Here is a 17,352-nt window from a genome sequence, read left to right as displayed (position 1 = left end):
TTATCAAAAAGATATAACAAAACACTTACAACTCTATATTAGGCAGACCAAAAGGGAGCAAATAGGAGAATTTTATTGTTAGAGTTTACATATCCTTTAACCACTTGAGTATCAGCCTGTACTACCCCTTCCGGCCCTGGCCATTTTTCAGTGCTTAGTACTGTGATAGTTTGATGACAATTACTCAGTTACGCAACACTATATCCAAATGAATTTTACAATATTGTTTTGCGACAGATAGAACTTTTTTTTTTGTGGAATTTCATAACCATCGGGTTTTAATATATTACTATATAAAGGAAAAATACTAAACGTTTTGAAAAAATACCCTTACTTTTCGTTATAAAACATATACAAAATGCCAGGATAGAAAAAAACATCCCAATGACACCTTCAAGATAAAACTCATTTTCTGCCACAATTTTTTTTGAAATGAAGAAACATGCTGGCATTAAGATGGCTAATGTGCACTTGGCCCTTGGAAGTGGCCAGCTGAAGCCAAGTCTTCTGTTTCCTGGATGATGGAACTGTATTGCACTGAAATTGCATTATGTGCAATGAAAATATGTCTTGGACAAACCCAAAACAATCCCACAATCTTTGGTGGTCAGTGGCACTTGAAACCTCCCAAACATTGGTGGCCATTGGCACCTTAAACAGCTCAACCCCTTAACCCCCCACCCCCCTCCCTATAACAAATTCCCAATTCTTGGTGGTCAGCAGCACTTTATAACCCACTAACTTGAATGAATAGAAATTTTCCCCATGGTTCTGCCTTTCTTTTCCTATCCTACCTTCCTTACTTTGATCTGCTGCAATGTGAGCGCTAGCCAATCTTTCATTGTGAGAGGAAGGGGAACGCTGCATTTACCTTTTTAATAACTTTGATTGGTCCACAGTGATCACAAGGCACAGAGACATTCTGTGTGCACTGTGCCTCTGATCTACTTTATAAATACAGCACAATTTATAAACAGCATTCCAGAAAAAAGCATCTACCCACTGTTTTTTGTTTTTGTTTTGTTTTTTACAACACAGCTCCAGTAAGGTGGTTGAAGTGTATGTAGCGCACCCTCTAAGGAGCTGCAGTTAAACTGGGATTCCCCACCCTGCACATCCAGGCACACCAAATTTTCACAGGCACTCTTGAGACAGAAAATAATAGGGCTGCAACTAACAATTATTTTTATAATCGGTTAGTTGGCCGACTATTGTTGCAATAAATCGATTAAAAAACCTCAATGTGGTGTATAATTTAGTTATTATGTAAAGTTTAAAAAAAAAGACAATTTATTCTTGAATATCTATATGCAGTGTTAAATATAAATAACCAGCAATATGGTGAGGGAACAAATATATCTAATCTACTCTAATAGACAAAAGAGATATATATACTAACGTTGTACCGATATTGGTATCGGTATTGGTGCCGATTCTCACTCGTGCAAATGCTCCAAAAATTAAACCGATACTTTTTGAGATTCCATTGACTTGCATTAACTTCTGTTAAATGAAGTCGCAAGCGCAATGAAATCGGAGGTCCAAATCGCACTGATCTGTGGCTTTGAATTCACGCGGAAGTAGCACAGTTTCATACTCACAGAAGAACTGTTCTTCATAATTATAAAGAAATTTTTTATTGGTTACGAGATTTAAAATAGATATTGGTAATTGATATCGGGGAGTACTTAAGAAGAAGTATCAGTACTCATACTTCCTCTTCTGGGGTGCCCCGTCGGCGCTTCTTGCTCCTCCTGTCTTCAGAGTGCCCCTATAGAAAGCCACAAAGTATAATATAGAGTTCCCCTTGTTTTGTTTGTGTCTATCTAGCAAGGTTACTCTGTGGTATAAGCAAGGAAGCTGAGATTTCTGCAGTGTGTAAATGTGCTTTTACTATACAAAGATGCTGTACATACAAAACTATTACAATATTAGGAATACAATACAAGACTGACAGATATCTATAACAAGCAAAATGCCTAGCAAACTGAACAGCCTACGGTCTATAATAGTACAAATACACTTAAAGGTTACTTATCTTCTGTTACTGTATGTTTGTGATCTCCATTGGCAACGATTTTTCTGGAGCGTCAGGCACTGTTCTTCTATCATGGGTGGCTTCTGATGTTACAGAATGATGGTGAGTGTGTCCCTACTTACCCTTTTTATGTGTCAGGCTGTTTACCATAGTTATCAAACAACAGAAAACATACCTGTTTACTGTAGCTGTAGAAACAATGGACTATTGCAAACTCTCAATTGAATACAAAAATGGTATCTACGCACCATTGTCTAATCAAGCCAACACCTGACAGTAATCTAACAGTCATTTTTTAAGTTTGAGAGCTAAAAGAACCTCAGACAAGTACATTTCTTACTTGTTTACTGTAGCTATAGAGATAATAGCCTGTTAATTGAACTGTCAATTGAATACAACAATGATATTTACCCCCATTGTATGAAACAGCATTTGTTTGAGAAATCTACTCAAGCCAAAAAACTGACAATATCTCTATGACTTATCTTCTGTTACTGTATGTTCGTGATCTCCATTGGCAACGATTTTTCTGGAACGTCAGGCACTGTTCTTCTATCATGGGTGGCTTCTGATGTTACAGCATGATGGTGTGTGTGTCCCTACTTACCCCTTTTATGTGTCAGGCTGTTTACCATAGTTACCAAACAACAGAAAACATACCTGTTTACTGTAGCTGTAGAAACAATGGACTGTTGCAAACTGTCAATTGAATACAAAAATGGTATCTACACACCATTGTCTAATCAAGCCAACACCTGACAGTAATCTAACAGTCATTCTTTCAGTTTGAGAGCTGAAAGAACCTCAGACAAGTACATTTCTTAATTGTTTACCGTAGCTATAGAGACAATAACCTGTTAATTGAACTGTCAATTGAATACAACAATGATATTTACCCCCATTGTATAAAACAGCATTTGTTTGAGAAATCTACTCAAGCCAAAAAACTGACAATATCTCTATGACCAACCACTATTGTGTAATGTTATGTCCCATGTATCGTAAGTCTGATTAATAAAATTTTTTTTTTTTAAAAATCATATTGTAACAAACGCAACACACCCCTATAGCAAGGTAAAAAAAACTTCTGCCTTTAGAATCACTTTAAATCACTTCCTCACACATGCACAAGCTCTCAGGCACTTACTGACATGTATGGAGGGTGTACTGAGCTGTATGTGTGCTGCACTGTGTATACTGACATATATGGAGGGTGTACTGAGCTGTATCTGTGCTGCACTGTGTATACTGACATGTATGGAGGGTGTACTGAGTTGTAAGTGTGCTGCACTGTGTATACTGACATGTATGGAGGGTGTACTGCACTGTGTGTGTGCTGCATTGTGTATACTGACATGTATGGAGGATGTACTAAGCTGTATGTGTGCTGCACTGTGTATACTGACATGTATGGAGGGTGTACATGTATGGAGGATGTACTAAGCTGTATGTGTGCTGCACTGTGTATACTGACATATATGGAGGGTGTACTGCATTGTATTTTCTGACATGTAAACAAATAATGCATTCTGTATGCAGTTCAAATAATCGCCTGACCAACTAATAGATTATGAAAAGAGTTAACTATTTTTATAATCGATTATGTTGATTGGTTGTTTCAGCCCTAGAAAACCGTTTGTGACTTTGTTTTTGTTATTTATTGAGCGTAATAACTTGGATAGCGATGGGAAGTTATGGAATGCCCACTTAAATTTAGCAGAATTTCAGGGACATTCTTCCTATATACAATCTCTATATACAGCTTCACCCCTTCCTCCAGCACACACTTGCTTGCAGAACCCGGCTGGACCACTGTGTGAAGATCTTACAGTCACTCAGTCAGATTTATTACAATGGCCTATTACAGGCAGGAACCCGAGGCCCTTTGGTTATGTAGCAAAGAGATTACAGTGTTCAGCTTGTACTCTTCCTCCTGTGGTTACTGATCCCAGCACCACCTCTTCAGGCACTGCCAACCCACCCGGCTGCAGCTGCCCCTTTACTGACCCTCTAGGCTAACCTCTCCCCACACACTCCAGACTGACACTCACCACTGACTCTTAGGAGATCACCCAATAGTGCTAGCCTGCTCATGCTGTGGCACCCGTGCCTCCAGGAAGGGCTTCCTGCATGTGTTTTGGCAGGATCCTTCCAGCACCCAAGCCCCGGCCCAAGGTCACCCCCCAGACTAAGGGGCCCCTATGAGGGCCACCAACAGCCTCTCAGCGCTCCATCTCCATCTTCCACCTGACTGCCCCCTGCTGGCATGACTCATGCCTATTTATGAGGTGGCCTGCTACCTGCCAGCCCTTTACTGGGGATTGGCTGAGGCCCTCATAAATATTCCAAGCAGCTCCTCCTAGCGTCCACCCACTAGCTCTAGAACATTCTTCAATTTCCCAGAAAACAGGGAGAGGCACCAGAGAGGCTGCTAAGGATGAGTTATCCAGCCCTGAGCTACTGAACCCTGACCCAGATTCACAGCTCAGGCTTAGCCCTGAGCTGAATACATTTGCCTACACCAACACCCCTACTCTACAAAAAAAACTACCTTACCCCTAGCACACACTAGAGGGTGCTACATGTATGAATGGGAAAAATGAATTAAAAAAAAACAAAAACATATTTAGTACTCAAAATGTATGCAGATTTCTTGTCTCTGTCTGTTGTAGTGACAGAGCAACAGAGTGACAGGAGAGGTAAAAACTCTGTTTCTTCTTTCCAGGTACAGGATTTTTTGAGATGTTTCACTTTTGTGATAGGACTGCTTAAATAGTAAACGTTTATTGAACAATTTCAGTAAAAAACAAACTACAGAAGAAGTACAAAGATATGGAGTGTACTACAGGGTATGATACAACAAATAAACAGCACAGTCACTAAGAGGATACATCATCAACTATGCTAGTGGGTAAGGGCAGGGCTTCAGGAAACCCAGCTCTGTTAGGTGATCAGTGTGCAGGGCATGGGGTTGACTTGGATATGGGTAAGCAAGGTTGAATATCCAAACTAGTGCTGCACGATTCTGGCTAAAATGAGAATCACAATTTTTTTTGCTTAGAATAAAGATCACAATTCCCACATGATTCTTGTGGCTAACTTTACTGTTTAGTTTTTTTTTAATTCATTAAAGTATATTTTTTCCAAAAAAGTGTTTAAAAGACCACTGCGCAAATACAGTGTGAGATAAAATATTGAAACAACCACCATTTTCTTCTTTAGGATCTCTGCTAAAAAAAATATGTTTGGGGGTTCTAAGTAATTTTCTAGCAAAGAATACTGATTTTAACTTGTACGTAAGAAGGGTCAGAAAAAGGTTTAGTCTTTAAGTGGTTAAACTAACCTCATTTACAGACTAAAGTTCATTCCTTTGATCTAATAGAACTATGTTACAATGTTTCTCTTTATCTCCACCTAAGCAATGTTGTGAGAAACTTGGCAGGCTGCCTGTTTTGTTTTGTTTTTTGACAGCTGTCGGCTTGAGCAGAGAACTCTCTGCACTGAATCGAGGAAATGCTCTTTTTGGATCGGGTAGAATCGCGATCTTGATTCTTAACCATTAATCGTGCAGCTCTAATCCAAACTATCCTGCATACCAGAGGATGGAGTAAAGTAGGAATTAAACAGAGAATCATAATAATAAAACAGCAAGTATGTGGAGAAAAGGCAGAGAATGGGGTGTCGGACAAGAAAAGGGAGGGCAGGGTAGAGGAGTAACCTCTAATCTTAGTCCAAGGGGTAGTGATTAGCAATGTTACATAAGATTTCTTAAGCTGTCAGAGCTCATATAAGCCACCCAGATACTCCAGGTGGAGATGTATTTGTCATTTATCATGTAATTAAGCTGTCAGTTCCTCCATTCCCTGCAGGTGAGTGATTTTAGGAATCCATCTCTTGATGAAGGGGGGGGGGGGTTAGACCTCCAGTATTTAGGTATCAAGAGTATGTTGGCCAATTGAGGAAAAGCAGACTAGGTCTTTTTTGGTACTAGAGATTGAGCCCGAAAGTGAGGAAAGGAGAGAATTTCTGATGTCCCTGAGATGCTAAGGCTTGTCATATATTCACCTGTTCATATATTGCATAGATCTGTGTCCAAAAGAGTGAGATCAGAGGGCAGGACCAGCAAATGTGCACTATGGCCCCTCTTTTATTCATGTTGTGCCAGCAGCGGTACAAAGCATCAGGATCCTGAAGTCTTTTCCTGAGCCTAGTTGCAATACTGAGTTTATACGTCAAAATGAATGTTTTATGGAGTTCGTCTCTGGTAAAATGATGGCTCCAGTCTCTTTCCCAAGCATAGATATGATGGGGGAGACAGGTATTCTTGACAAAGACATAGAGCTTTGAAGAGTTTGAGATCTCCATGGATGGTTTCTTCTTTGTTTAGGTGGACAAAATAAGGGGACAAAAATAGCTGATGATCCTTGCATGAATCCAAATAAACTGAACAAGCTGCTATGAATACCCCATTAAAAGATAAAATAGCAAAAATAGCTTTTGCTGCAATATTGAGCTTCAGTCTAGAGTTTTCCCCTGCAGTACTTTTTTTCTAATAAAGATAGAAGTGAAATATCTGATTTTCAGGTGATTCTTTGCATATATCAGCTGCTATGCCTACTTGGCACAGCAGATATAGATATATAACATATAATTTTCGTTTATCGTTTATTTTTATTATTTTATTTTTTTAGTTTTGGGCTTGTGAGTGCTGCACTTATAGCTCACCGGTATTGATTCGAACGGGACCAAGGGACGTCTGTCTCTGATTTAGGCAGTAAACTGCCTAGCCTCACTAATAGGCCTCTCTAATCGGGACACTCGCTATAGTTGTTGGGCAGATCTCACCTAGTCTCCATGATTTGGTGAAATTTCTGCATCTTTTGTATATACTGATGCAATATCCTAGGGCTGAGATATTACCTCTATGGTGTCGCACTTTTTTGACTGCTGACCTGATACTTTAGGATACTATATCCCCCCTTCTTTTTTGGGGTTTGGATCTTGATGTTATCACCCTTTGGCCGTACATCTAGTATATACCAGGTATACTTGTGACAGTGCTCTCCCCCGTAGCGGTATATAACCGTTGATCTATCTGTTCTCCTGCAACAGTAAAGTTTATACCTATATACATACATCGATCCGATATATACACTCATCTGATTCAAGGATCGTTTTGATTGTTTAGTCCCGTGTGGTGTCCCTATACATCTGGATACAGGCCCATCAGCACCTACCCAGTACTACCCTGAGGAAGCTACTATTTAGCGAAACGCATCGATGAGCAAGTGTGGAGGCGATGTTAGATCAGACCCTTTTTATTACATAGTTATAAACGTATTGAGTATTAACTCTTATACCAAAGATTCAACCTCTGTACTTGCGTTATTGGGTATTTGTTGACCGTGTCCATATAGGGTGTTGCTTGTATGTCTCTATGTTTTTTAACCTTTTTGTAATAAAATATATAACTTTTTAATTAAGGTTTCCTCTCATTATGTGCCCACAAAGTCTGCCTGTTTTATGAGTTTTCTCAAATTACCGTATATATATATATTGGATGTTGGCATGGTGGGGGTGCTCCCTTTCTCTATCTAAAACTAAAAGAAAGTTTTGCTTTTAGTCAAAATTTAAATACATTGTAGGTGCATCAAAATAAAAGATGTGCAAAGTGACATAGTTACTCTTCTATACCCTACCCCCTGGTAGCATGCTGCAGAATAAGATCCTTGCTCTTTGTGTGGAAACAGTGGTCTCACTATAGTGGTCCGACATACACCTTGCTGAGTCAAAGCTAGAGCTTTCACATCATGAGGATGTATGAGGTTGCAAGAGGTGCAAATAAGCAACAAAAAAAGGTATACGGAATGGAGAGCTTAGTCATTTTGTTAAGGGGCTCCAATGGAGACTACAAGTGTCCATTTAAAACCCATATTACATAGGGATGGTCCATCATCGTCACATCAGGAAACCCCTCTTGGGAAATGCCATGCAGCTATTGTTGGAGTGCATGTAGACAGGAAGCAGCTGCAAGGGGCTGCAAAAGATCAGCAGCACTGAAATGAAACAAAGAATGAAAAACAAAATCTTATTTTTAAAAAATGTAAACTGTTTATGTGTAGCCACCCTGTTGTTCAGTGGTGTCTAGTAAATTTAGCTCTCCTGGGTAGTAGTTTGCCTGGGATAATTTGTCATTTTTCTCATTTGGTATCCCCGTGTTTAGGATTGCTGCAGTTCCATACTTCCGCCACTGGGTGTCACTGTCACTCAGAGCAATAGTAATAGGGAGGTGACAATCTTGTGCTATTGAGCCTTTCTGTCCTCTCTGGCTACCAATAGGAGGTTCATGCCATTGGTGCATACTGGAGAAAGCTATAAAATCTTGGGGAGTGGCCTTGTGAGCTTTCTTTCCACCGGGCTGCAGGCTGTGGAGGTACATGCAAGTGTTTGTGTTGTGTAGGCCTTGAGCCTGCATGGAGCATACCACAGAATGTTTAAGATTGCCTGCCTGGTCATGGAGGATATGGCTTTTAAGATGGAAGAGCCTGTTGTTGTTGCGGCAATTTGCTCGTAACAAGATACCACTGTGGTTCCAGTGATGTCACAGGCTTCCAGTGAATTGATAAACGAACTGCCTCCCTGTGTATATGTAGCCCCCTGGTCCTAAACTGGGGCTATGATGTAAATTTAGTTTTTGGCTGAGCTGGAAACAGTTCAGACTAATTGTACAGCTTATCTGGTCTTTCCCTAATCTCAATTAAGTTGTGCATTTCTCACTGTCGCCAATAGGTGTCACTGGTACCACAGGCCAGTATAAAAATTACAATAAGGATGAGCTATGAATAATTATTCTTTTTCCAGCCAAACCCAGTAGGAGGTTCGTAGCCGCTGGTGCATTATGGGAAAGGGTATTTATTTGGGCTGGACCATGCGCTCTTTCTCTCTTACCTCGGGCCCTCCTGGCCTTAGGATGTGCTGCTGAGGTGAGCTCTGCAAGTAGGCCCTGAAGTCTGTCTGGGGCCTACTACTCCTGGGGTGGTTCTTCAGGCTGTCTTGCCCAGCGTGGAAGAAGCTGAGCCAAGCTCACTGGAGAGAGCCATGATGAAGGCTGGTCTCTCAGGAGGACCCGGTGACTCGTTTGGAGGATGTGTTTACACCTAAATTGCGCTTACAGTGTTGCCGCGTTGGCTTAAAGGTACTGACACTGTGAAGCTGGATTTTGTTCTACAAATCTAACCCTGTTTGCAGTATTGCCGGGTCGGCTTAAAGGTTCTGGTACTGTCAAGCTGTTTTACAATATAAAATGTGTTAAATAGCTACTGGCTGCTAGGTCTGTGAGAGAGTCCTAAGGTCTGTGTGAGAGGCCTATCCAGGTATTCAAGATCTCAAAGAGAGAAGGCTGTTCTTTTTCTGGATCCAAGGAATCTGTAAGTGATCTGCATCTGGTATCTGACACCCCTAACCCTCTCTCCTATACCTCTTTTCAAGTTCTACATTAAAGCATTGAAAATATCTAAAGTGACTGGCACCCAATTTCTGTTCTAAACTCCCCATTATAGCCATGGACTCGGCCCTGGGGTAAATGCTGGCTCGCCCCCTGCCTCTAGAGGTTTCTACTTGCCCCCAGTAGACCCAAGGGGGCGCTACATATAGATGACAGGTTTCCTTTCCTCTTAAGTTCCCCTTTCCATTTTGAGAGATACATTGCACTCTCTGGTCTTGATATTTCCTCTGCACTCTCTGTCTTCTGTTAGCTGCTTGTCTTTATATTGAGCGCTCTGTCAGCAGACTGGATACAGAACAAAAACCCAGCGTTGATTTGATGTTCAACAGAAATTATGATCCAATTATTCCAGAAAATACATTTCTGTAAATTTCAAGGAATCCTCGATGATGTGGCGGTAATTATTTCTGCCACCCAGCTATTCATTTCAACCAGAGAATGTCACATGGACAGTACTGTTACCAGCTGCAGGCAAACCGCAATGTGTGGCCTATGGGTATCTGTAGCAGCCAACCAGGATTCACCTTTTGCTGAGCTGACAGCAGTAAACTGGAACCTGATTTGCTCCTATAGATTACTGAACTGCGCATCATCGGTGCACTGTGCACCTCCCTAAAGCAAAACCCTCTTATCCTTTTTTTCTAAACTCCTGCGATTTTTTGATCTGCAGTTGCCATGGTGCTGCGCATGTGAACAGTTATGACACCAGCCATTTGATGGCTTGACAGTTTATTTAAAGTGGTGTTCCAGCCTACCCCTCTAAAAATTAAAAGTCAGCAGCTACATATACTGTAGCTGCTGACTTTTAATAATAGGACACTTACCTGTCCTGGAATCCAGCGATGTTGAACAAATGTACAAAAGTTTCACTGCGATTTGCCCATTTTTGCCATTGCTTACTTGTTTTACCCACTTGCCGACTGTGCTATAGCTGAATGATTACTACAGCGTGGTCGTCCAGTTCTGGGAGGCGTCATTTGACGTCTCCTGTGATTGCGCCCACTGCAGAACGTGGACGGCACACTCTGTGATCAACGTGTCCTCCAGACACTGCTGATCACAGATTGAGGTAAAGAGCCAGTCAGCGGCTCTTTACCATGTGATCAGCTGTGTCCAATCTTGACTTGACTTCCTCTCCAACTGCAATGCCACTGCAGACAACAGGGCCGTCTTTAATATTGATTAGACACTGTGCAAAGATTTTCTTGCCCCCCCATTCCATGATTTCGCTCTCCACCTGCTCTGAGACAAACAATAAATAGCAGCTAGACTCAAAATCAGTTTGCTGAATCAGATCAGGCAGCGATTGCGATTGGTTGCCAGAGGTTACAGTGTATCATTACCGCTCACTGACTGGCTGCTAGAGGTTGCAGCACACATTATGGCTCACTGATTATTTGCTAGAGGTTGCAGCACATCACTTGTGCTTGTTGATTGGTTGCTAGAGATTACTGTACATAATTACTGCTCACTGATTGGTTGCTAGAGCTTACTGGACATCCTTGCCACTCATTAATTGGTTGCTAGAGGTTACTGCACATTATTACTGCTCACTGATTGGCTGCTAGAGGTTACTGCATATCCTTACCGCTCAATGATTGATTGCAAGAGGTTAGTGCACATCATTACCGCTCACTGATTGGTTGCTAATGGTTACAGCACATCATCTCCTCACTGCCGGAACACCCTGGACTGGGAAGTGAGGGGACCCATCAATAGACAGAAAACTCCTAGGGATCCTAGGACTCAGGGGATCAGTGGCAATGCTGGTAGAGGGGGGTGTGATCAGTGGCAATTAAGGGGGTTGATGGGATCAGTGGCAGTGGTGGGGAATGGGATTAGTTAGGATGCAGTACACTGTGTCAAATTCTGAATCTTGTAGAGCACAGCTGAAAATCTTTGACAAGTATACAGTGGGGGATTCTACACTGTCTGGCAATGTAATGGGGAATTTACAATGATGACTACCAATGTGAGGGGGGATTTGCACTGACCCCCAATGTGAGGGGGAATTTGCACTGAATATAATATAATATAATATAAAGAGGGATTTCTGCATTGACACAAATGTAATAGGAGCATTTACACCAACCACCAGTGTAAGGGGGAATGTACAGTGACCTCCATGTAAGGGGGAATTTACACTGACAACCATTGTCAAGGAGATTTGTACTGACCAAAAGTGTAAGGTGACACTTCTACACCGACCACCAATATTAGTGGGGATTTACACTGACCACCAATGTAAAGGGGGATTTACACTGACCACCAATGTAAAAGGGGATTTACACTAACCACCAGTATAAGAGCAATTCTGCACTTACCACCAAAGTAAAGGGAAATGTACACTGATCACCAGTGTAATGAAGAATTTGCACTGACCACCAATGTAATGGGGGCGTTTACATTAACAAACAATAAAGGGGGATTTCTACACTGGCCACCAATGTAAGGGAGGATTTACACTCACCACCAATTTAAATGGGGCTTCTACGTGGACCACCAATGTAAGGGAGGATTCGAAACTGACCACAAATGCAAGTTTGGATTTTTTTTGCCGATTGCCAATATAAAGAGGAGTTTCTAAACTGTCCACTAATGTAATTGGGTTTTACACTGACCTCCAATGTAATGGGGATTTACACTGACCACTAATGTAATAGGAGCATTCACAGTGACCACCAAAGTAAGTGGAACCTTCACACTGGCCACTAGTGTGAATGAAAGGATTGTACACCAGCACCAATGTAATGAGAAGATTTACACTGACCACCAATGTAACTGAGACATTTAGCCTGTGTTCACATTTATGTGTGTCAGAAATGCATGCAAAATTGCTTTTCTGACACCACAGAAACATCCTGCCCTTTAGCAGATACACAGCAGTGTGTATTGTTAATGACACCCTCACACATCTGCTGAGATGTGCGTATTCACATGCACCAAAATTCACGGTGCTGTGGCACTGTGTTATTTTGAAAAAGGGTTCCACCTCCAATTTGCTTACCTTTGCAGAAAAAGCTGATGTTGGACTTAATGACTACAGTTACAGGCAGGACTTTCAAGCTACTCCCCAGTGGGCAGCATTCAGCAGAAGTGATGGTGAATTTGACCTCAGGGGGGTATGATATACATATGAATTCCATTGCTATTTACATATCAATGCTAATGATCAGTGGCCAATTTACAAATTAATGCCGCTGCTATTTCCATATCAATGCCGTTTATTTAAATGTAAACACAGGGTCTGCAGGTGAGTCAATAGGGCAGATCTGGGCAGCATTAGTAACAGAACTTCACACTGAGATATTGGGACACAGCAGGGGACTAAAACTTCAAGGGACAAGGGAATTTAAACTGGGATAGTTGGCAAATATGAGACAGCTGCTTTGGGCTCCACAACAATGATGGCGGGGATTTGCTCTGCCTCAGAGACGGCCCTGGCGGACGACTGCCACCTTCAGAACACCTTCAGTGGAGGAAGTAGATTGCACTTGCCTACAAGCTCTCCAATCAGCAGGGAGCAAAAGGTGGGCAGGGACACTCAAATCACCCAGTAGAGCTGCACGATTCTGGCTAAAATGAGAATTCATTAAAGTGTAATTTTTCCAAAAAGAAATTGCGTTTGAAAGACCTCTGCGCTAATACAGTGTGACATAAAATATTGCAACAACCACCATTATATTCTCTAGGGTCTCTGCTAAAAAAAAAAAAAAAAAAAAAAAGGTTTGGAGGTTCTAAGTAATTTTCTAGCAAAAAAATACTGATTTTAACTTGTAAGCAGTAAGTGTCAGTAAAAGGTCTGGAACTGGCGGTTAAAATGACCTCATTTACAGACCGAAGTTCATCCCTTTAATCTAAGGCCCCTCTCACACCAGGGCGGAGACCGCCAGCTCAGCGGGGGATCGCTCCGTTGATCTCCGCTGAGACGGGGGATGACAGGTCCGTCTCTGCTCACTGAGCAGGGAGGGACCTGTCAAAGCCCTGCTGATTTCTATGGGGAGATCGGACGAAAACAGAGAGCATGTCCGTTTTCATCAGATCTCATTTGATCCGCCAGAAGGATGGCCGAACGTTTCACCATACATCTGTCTTGAGCGGATCGGATGACAGGCAGGTGTCAGCAGACATATCTCCGGACAAAAAAACAGACAGGCGGATCCGAGCAGGCGTATCGTGTTAGCCCCCCAGAGAGCATCTATGACACTTTTTATGTCATCTTTAGTATCAATTAGATATGACAGGGTATCTTGGAGTATCTGCTTTTCTGCACTGTGTACCTTCTGCACTTGTAGATTTGGACAATTGTTCTAACTTCTCTCTTTCATTATTTTTACAGGTGGGCTGATGCATAATTTCCCTGCAGTGCAGTTGATGATCTAAGACCAGTGTCATCTCTTACTTGTCCAAAATATAACTCATCCGGCAATCTAATAATAAAACCGCTGAACTGGGCTGGAGTGACTGCATTGTTAACGCAATGATAAAAAACTTTTCTTGGAAAGGGACTGTGGAAATGTTGTCAAGTGCTGCAGTACCACCTACTGTCAGAAATGCTTCAGTGATATTCCACACTGCATTGCAGAGTACCCTGGTTTGGAATATCTCTGCTGCAGGTGAGTATCGCAAGAGGGGGCTGGGCTAGTCTTGTTCACTTACCCCTTATTCCCTATATGCAGTTGGAGTCACTAACCCAAAACAAGCATGTGAACGGTGAAGTCTGAACACCTGATCTGCATATTTGTGCTGGGCCACTGACTTAGAAAGTGACAGGATCTGCATAACAGCCAAGCAACTAGCATTTTCAGGTTCGCAAGATGCCTGGCCATGGCAATTTACATATTGCAGTTTACCCTTAAGGGCACTTTCACACTGAGGTGCTGTGGCTTTGGTAGTAAAGCACCGCTATTTTTAATGGCGCTTTACTGACGTTTTAGCGGTGCTTTTCGGCCGCTAGCAGGGTGCTTTTGAACCCCGCTAGTGGCCGAAAAAGGGTTAAAAGTGTGGCAAAGCGCCACTGCAGGGGCACTTTGGCGGCGATGCCTATTGATTTTAATGGGCAGGGGCGCTTTAGGAGCGGTGTATACACCGCTCTCAAAGCGCCTCAAAGATGCTGCTTGCAGGACGTTCTGTTAGCGTCCTGCCAGCGCACCCATCCAGTGTGAAAGCACTCTGGCTTTCACACTGGAGTGACAGGAACAGGGCTTTGCAGGCGATATTTTTAGCGATATAGCGCCTGTAAAGCGCTTCAGTGTGAAAGTAGCCTAACACACCTAATCCAGTATTTAAAAGGTCAGTACAATCAAACCTGATATTTTAGCTTTTAGCTGATACTCGAGAGATAAAAGGTTAATCCACTGAGAACTCATATTCCAGTGTTTGTTAGATGACAGAGAATTAAACCCATCCAACAATTTTTTCTATCCCAAGGAGACTCTATTTGTGAGATCTCTGTGCTGAGTTCTCAGGTCTGCATACCTGCTATACCCATTATGATGAGCTATCACTGTTCTAGAACTGAGTTTCTGGCTTTGCACACCTCCTGTGCCCATTATGAGGAGAACCCATTGAGCCCGTGCTTAGTTCCAAGGTCTGCACACCTGCTGTGCCCACTAAGGGGGCTCCCACATCACTGTGCTAAGTTCCGGGTCTGCACACCTGCTGTGTTCATTATGAGGGGTTCCAACAATCCTTGCACTGAGTTCCCAGGTCTGCACACTTGCGGTGCCCATTATGAGGGGTTCGCACCACCCATATGCTGCTTGTGTCCCTGCGCACGTGCTGTGCAAATTATGAAGATCTATCTTCATCCCTGTACTGAATTCCAAGATTTGCACACCCACTGTGCCCATTATGAGGGGGTCCCGCCATCCCTGCACTGAGTTCCTGGGTCTGCACACATGCTGTGCCCATTATGAGGGGTTACCACCATCCCTTCTATTTATTTTATATAATGGAGAATGTAACAGGAGGAGCTGAAACACACAAAGGTGGTCAGGAACACCCAGAACTGCCAGGTGAATAGGAACAGAGCATGAGAATCATGGCAGAGACAGCTGACTGTTGGATGTAAAATGCCAGGCGACATATATGACTATGTCTAACCCTATTCTCTGTGATTGTCTATAGTGCATTGATATTATGGGCATATGTCACCTTACCTACTGTACTTAAAATTAAATCTAATGAAAAAGTATTGCCAGGGGCCGTCTCAGCTCACCATTTTCCACCTGTACCTGAAATTTCTATTTTTGTGGACTGACCCATTCTTGTCTTTCAGGGAATCAGATGGTGAGGTTGTTGTGACTGAATTCACAATTGTGGGAAGCACGAGGACATCTGGGATCTCATATTCTCATGCAGAAGTGGGACCCAAGGTCACTATCAAGGTCCACAAGACAAGAAGTCAGTAAGTGGCTGAACCCAACAAGTCTCCATCTAAGACTAAAACATCATAGGTGGAATTGCCTTTTCAGAAAAAAAACTTCAGATCTACAGCTTACAAAACACTGGATCTGATCAGCGATCGCACATGCGCATAGTGTGTGAGTGTGGCGTCCCGACGATCGTTTCATTACATGTGACTTAATCGCAAGCTCTGCGCATGTGCGATCGCTTCCATGGATTTTTAGAATTGTTTTGGCTTGTTTGCACTGGAGCTGTATCTTCAGTTTGAAAACGTATGTATGCAGCACTGCAGCACTTGCCAATAAACCGCTTAAGAGACAATATTACACTATTTTGAGTCTCTTGTCTCTTCACATATTTTACACACACTGTTGCTGAGGCTGTCTGATTCCCTGGTTGCTGATTACTGTCCGGTGCACCTAAAGGCTTTTGGTGAGAGACGCCGGAATACTCCTTTGAATCTTTGAATTCAAACAAGCGCTTTGTGACCCCCCTGAGTAAGGGTGATCGCTGGCTTTCTGCTAAGCCTTTTAATTAATTATGGTGATGGGTAACACGCTGCCAAGCCTCTGATCAACGCTGTCCACCTTTTATGGGATCCACTCCTCCACTGAATATTAATTTACAAAGAACTTTTTTTCCCTCATTGGATCTCCTCCATTTGTATATCTTTTGTTTCTTTTTTATTTATTTGTTCACATTGCTTTTTAATACTGTATGTTTTGAACATATATTGCACGGTTTGTACTTTATAGTATGTTATATGCTATATTAATTTCATTATTAATATTGAATATTGGTTATAGTGACATTGTATCATTGCACGTTTGCACTTTATTCATCACATGCTGGTAGGCATTGTGTAATTTAATATTCACAGTTTAATTTAGCGCTGCACTTTATATTTTGCATTTATCCTTTGTGCCCAATATCTGAAGAAAAAAAGTACCCCCTGGGTGGGACTTTAATAGATCACCAAAGTTTATTGCATAAATATACAACGATAAGACAGGTGAGTATATATGAAATATAAAAAGATGTATAACGTCTAGTAGTGCATACAACAAAGCAAAACACAAACAACAAACACAATGCAAAAGTGACACTGGTACTCTCCCATGGGTAAAATGCCCTAATACCTGACGCATTTCCGTTTTTTTTACACCTTCGTCAAGGGTACAGGATGGAGAATGGTCACATGTATTAACTCAATTGAAGCGATTCCATGTCAGGAGCTTGAAACAATTCAAAATATCAAAAGAGGCGCAGGACGCCGTTCAGAAAAATCTATTCCCACAACGGTGTGATGATGGGTGTGTGATAATAATTAGATTTCAGCTGTAGACAGTGTGTACTCTTTTAGGGCAATAAGACGGAGGCAGACCAGAGCCTTAAATAAGGC

General features: G+C 42.0%; 1 long non-coding RNA gene across 1 annotated transcript; it reads left to right on the top strand.

Annotated features, from left to right (window-relative positions):
* Window positions 1-8,979: 8,979 nt before the first annotated feature.
* LOC141134645 (uncharacterized) lies at window positions 8,980-16,264 on the top strand. Its single transcript, XR_012243254.1, has 3 exons — window positions 8,980-9,233; window positions 13,882-14,158; window positions 15,823-16,264. It is a non-coding gene; the product is annotated as an uncharacterized lncRNA (long non-coding RNA).
* The last annotated feature ends 1,088 nt before the right edge of the window (window positions 16,265-17,352 follow it).

Source organism: Aquarana catesbeiana, linkage group LG03, assembly GCF_042186555.1.
Source record: "Aquarana catesbeiana isolate 2022-GZ linkage group LG03, ASM4218655v1, whole genome shotgun sequence".
Classification (NCBI taxonomy): Eukaryota; Metazoa; Chordata; class Amphibia; order Anura; family Ranidae; genus Aquarana; species Aquarana catesbeiana.
This window is presented reverse-complemented; position numbering and strand designations above follow the sequence as displayed.